Source organism: Gymnoscopelus microlampas, assembly GCF_963454915.1.
Source record: "Gymnoscopelus microlampas genome assembly, chromosome: 1".
NCBI classification, from domain to species: Eukaryota; Metazoa; Chordata; class Actinopteri; order Myctophiformes; family Myctophidae; genus Gymnoscopelus; species Gymnoscopelus microlampas.
In genome coordinates this window covers 21,856,649-21,861,648 of record NC_139962.1, presented here as the reverse complement: position 1 = coordinate 21,861,648, position 5,000 = coordinate 21,856,649, and the positions used below count along the sequence as shown (strand labels likewise).

Sequence of the window (5,000 nt, the reverse complement as noted above, 5' to 3'; positions counted from 1 at the left end):
ACACACACACACACAGGTGGGATATGGTTGGTTTTTGATTAGCTGTGTGCAATGGGCTTTTGGGCATGTTGTCGGTTCACCACTGTACTGTAATTAGACAGTGAGTCAGAAGCAGATGGCTGGTGGCTTAAACTGAGGAGTCTGTTGGGAGAGTTTTCAGTTGGTTGCATTGTTTTTGTTGCTGTTGACCATGTTGGTCCTTCAGTTATTTAAGGACAAAGTGATTCGTTCACTCTATACAGCAGGTAGTTTGTACAAACCAAAGAGTGGACTCACAATGCATTCTCACTCCCAAGTCATTAGCAGCTCAGTATTTCACAGGGCTCAAGTCTGCCTTGTTACTGTATTTATATGTATAAAATGTGTTGTTAAATGTTTCCATTGTGAACTATCTGTAACATAAATCATTGCACTTCTCTACTGTCTTTTTCCACCCCCTCCCCCCACTCTCTCTCTCTCTCTCTCTCTCTCTCTCATATATCCAGATTGTATTTGAAGGAATACGGGGTCCCAGCTTTGAGGGTGACATCGCCATTGATGACGTGTCCATCACCAGGGGGAAATGCAAGCCTGAAGACATGGCCACCAGCGCAGGTAACACATGCACACACACACACACACACACACACACACACACACACACACACACACACACACACACACACACACACACACACACACACACACACACACACACACACACACACAGTTTTTCCCCAATTTAGTCTAATGCCAATTGATTCCTCCCCACACACATTTATGTGTGTTGTCACTGCTGTTGTATCCCACTGGCTCACCTGCCAGCGAGGAGCCCCCACTAGGAGGACATAGAGCATTCTTCCTACTCCTCTCACCCAACACTCCCCGCTGACAGGTGCCACCTATCCGCGGGGTAATGACAGTAATGACTGCCCGGCTTCCCACCCCCGAAAACGGGCCCATTGTGTTCGTATGAACAAGCCGGATGCATCCGCGGTGGATTTGAACCCCCAGACTGGTGGGCAGCTACTTTACCACTGTGTCTGCGCACTGAAGCAATGTAATCTAATCTGTCATTTAACAGGACAATGTGCCTAATGACAATCTAATAACATCATATTAACAATTAGTTCGGATAATGACACATTAATAACATAATATTTAGTTCATGACACTGGATAATGACACATTAATAACACAATATTTAGTTCATGACACTGGATAATGACACATTAATAACACAATATTTAGTTCATGACACTGGATAATGACACATTACTAACACAATATTTAGTTCATGACACTGGATAATGACACATTAAAAGGATACAAGGGAGTGCACATTAACACTCTCACAACTGGAAGCTCACTTTTAGCCAGCGTTGTTATAGTTTGGGCTTCATAAAAAAAGGCAAATACAAACATACGAACATTCTAAACTTGAATAACCTTACTTACTCAGCATAGTGACTCGGAACGTTTCATAGAATGTTATTTTTACTGTCCGCATCCAGTGAGCCAGCAAGCAGCAAGGCTGATGGCAAGGAAAACATCAGAGACAAGAAAACAACACAAAACAACAAAATGAGAAAAGTGAATTATTAACGAGCCACCTTTAACTCTCTAAACCCGTGATATGAGGTGCCTGGAACGTGCACGTGTGTGTGTTTGTGTGCACAGTGGACTCATGTTATTATACTTGTGAGGACCAAATGTCCCTACAAGGATTAGATATTTAGAGGTTAGGTTTAGGGGTTAGTGTCGTACACCGAAAATAGCAGATATACAACCCCCCAAAGGTGTGGCTATTTTTGGCTAATATCGGCTTTAGGGTTCGGGTACAAAATGGCCAAATCTTTTGTAAATAGCATCATAAAATCACCATCCTAAAACGTAGATGTCCTCGCAAGTGTAGTAGTACATTGAAACATATTGTGCGTGCCTGTGTGTGTGTGTGTGTGTGTGTGTGTGAGTATGCGTGCGTGCGTGCATGCGTGCGTGCGCGGGTGCGTGCGTGCCTGCGTGCGTGCGTGTGTGCGTGCGTGCGTGCGTGCGTGCGTGGGTGTGTGTGTGCGCGCGTATGTGTGCGCGCGTGTGTGTGCGTGCGTGTAAAGGTGCACTGGGAATGCTGGCGGATGGAGTGAATAATAGATGAAGGTGTAAACAGGAAGAGGAGAGCTCCTCTGTATGCGTGTGTCCTGAGGGGCTGCACAGGAGGACCACACAGCACAGACAGATGGATCATTATCAGGCTGAGATTGACAAGGGGCGTCCAGCTGGGACAGGCGTTAAGGTGCCTGCCTATACCGCCGTGGAAAGTAGGCGTTTCCATTCCTCCATGGCCTGGTGACGTCACGCGTATCGGAGCAGACACATGCTCGTCTAGGGAGTGCAAGGGGGAATTGTCATAACAACTAAATTCGAAGAAAAGGGGAAAAAGACAAATGAAGAATTTGAAAAAGAGAGAGAGGTTCACACCAGCTCAAAAATCAGGGGGAAATAAATGGAGACGAGCATCTCAATGCTTGATTGATTGCTTGCTTGATTGATTGATGTGTTTGTTTATTGACTGCAAAACATGATGTACAAACACCTAATTGCACACATTTGGTCAAAAGGACCAAAAAAGAATTCCACTGTGGCCCTACATACATAGTCCGTTTACAAATAGCCAGAGACAAGCACAGCAAGTCTACACTTCTCCTGCCTGTCGCTATATGTCTGTCTGCGGCCGGGTGCATCTGGTCACTTTGATCCACTCAGCACTGGGCTCTTGCTGGTAAAGTGGTAGCTTGAGACTTCCTAGTGGAGAGTCGAGTTCGTATGTTAACGTGACCATGTGTTGTAACACTATGTGATCTTGTAAACATGAATAAGCCGTTATGACACTATGTTTTTCGGCTAATTAAGGAAACAAATAGGTTAAGGCAGACATGTATTGTGACACGGAGAGATGGAATTTACAAAGTACAAAGCAGCACACATCAGTGGTACCTTTGATCAGGAACCTGTCACATGGCTCTCTCTCTGCGTGCGTGGGTGCGTGGGTGCGTGCGTGGGTGCGTGCGTGCGTGCGTGCGTGCGTGAGAGAGTTTGTGATGTGTATACGTGAGTGCCTGTACATGTGTGTGTGAGGGTATGTAAATGTACTGTAGGTGTACATGCATGTGTGTGTGTGTGGTGTGTGTGTGTGTGTGTGTGTGTGTGTGTGTGTGTGTGTGTGTGTGTGTGTGTGTGTGTGTGTGTGTGTGTGTGTGTGTGTGTGTGTGTGTGTGTGTGTGTGTGTGTGTGTGTGTGAACCTATGTTCCTGTGCCAGAGCTCTTGCATGTAGCTGCCAGCACATTCTCCTCTCCCATGAGGCTTTGCTGCTCCCTGCGTCTTACAGGATGCAGAGAGAGCAGGCGGGCCTGGCACCATCACTACTGATACATCATACCTGTCACACACACACACACACACAGACACACACACACACACACACACACACACACACACACACACACACACACACACACACACACACACACACACACACACACACACACACACACACACACACACACACACACACACACACACACACACACACACAGGGTGCGTGGCTCTCCTCAAATGAAGGATGATTGCTTCTGACATGTTTGGTTCAACTCCACGCACATAAATCAAATGACTGCAACCTGGCTCTCTCTCTCTCTCTCTCTCTCTCTCTCTCTCTCTCTCTCTCTCTCTCTCTCTCTCTCTCTCTCTCTCTCTCTTCTCTCTCTCCTCTCTCTCTGTGTGTGTGTGTGTGTGTGTGTGTGTGTGTGTGTGTGTGTGTGTGTGTGTGTGTGTGTGTGTGTGTGTGTGTGTGTGTGTGTGTGAGTGCGCATGCAAGCACCCATGCGTGTGTGTAATGCATATGTCCAGAGTCATCTTTTGTTTCCATCTGAATTTGATAGGGTAGAGACATGTTTAATGTATAGATGTACAGTACTGTACTGTATATAGTAGTACCACTGCTCCACTCCCAATTATTGAAGACTGCTTACTTGGTCCTTCAGAAGTCCTTGAAGAAGAAGAGGAAGACAAAGTGAGAGAGAGAGAGAGAGAGAGAGAGAGAGAGAGAGAGAGAGAGAGAGAGAGAGAGAGAGAGAGAGAGAGAGAGAGAGAGAGAGAGAGAGAGAGAGAGAGAGAGAGAGAGAGAGAGAGAGAGAGAGAGAGAGAGAGAGAGAGAGAGAGAGAGAGAGAGAGAGAGAGAGAGAGAGAGAAGAGAGAGAGAGAGAGGGAGAGATGCCAATTGCCAAGAGGACAATTTTGGTACAGAGCACTTAATTTCTTCTACATACTGTACAGTATACTGTAGGTGTCTCTCTCTCTCTCTCTCTCTCTCTCTCTCTCTCTCGTCTGTCTGTCTGTCTGTCTGTCTGTCTGTCTGTCTGTCTGTCTGTCTGTCTGTCCATCCCTATCACGTTTTATGAATATTGATTTCATGCCTGCAGGAGGGATCTCTAGACATAAATTCATATTTATTGATCTAGAATCCCTGCTCTTCATTGTGCGCTCAGCTTGCATGTCTATGTGCTGTTGATTTTGTGTAGCGCAGCTGTGTGTGCATTTGTGTGTGTGTGTGTGTGTGTGTGTGTGTGTGTGTGTGTGTGTGTGCGTGCGCGTGTGCGTGTGTGTGTGTGCGTGTGTGTGTCTGTAATGCCCTGGAGAATCCCCTTGGGAGATATTTGGCTTTTATTGATCAGGTAAAGGCTCTGAGCCACTCTAGTGTGTGTGTGTGTGTGTGTGTGTGTGTGTGTGTGTGTGTGTGTGTGTGTGTGTGTGTGTGTGTGTGTGTGTGTGTGTGTGTGTGTGTGTGTGTGTGTGTGTGTGTGTGTGTGTGTGTGTGTGTGTGTGCAATCTCCCCTGGATGTTAGCCACCATTTCAAAGTGTGATATTGAAATCAAGGGAAGGAGAGTAGAAAGGCAAAACGTGTTTGTGTCACAACAGAGTGCAGTTTAACAGATGCCCTATAAGGACAGTACACACACACAC

At 46.3% G+C, this 5,000-nt stretch overlaps 1 pseudogene across 1 annotated transcript in view; it reads left to right on the top strand.

Annotated features, from left to right (window-relative positions):
- LOC311046362 (MAM domain-containing glycosylphosphatidylinositol anchor protein 1-like) overlaps positions 1-5,000 on the top strand; it is a 191,344-nt pseudogene that overhangs the window by 183,111 nt on the left and 3,233 nt on the right. The window contains exon 17 of the transcript XR_014602894.1: positions 486-594. The product of XR_014602894.1 is annotated as an MAM domain-containing glycosylphosphatidylinositol anchor protein 1-like (transcript). The remainder of the gene's footprint in view (positions 1-485; positions 595-5,000) is intronic.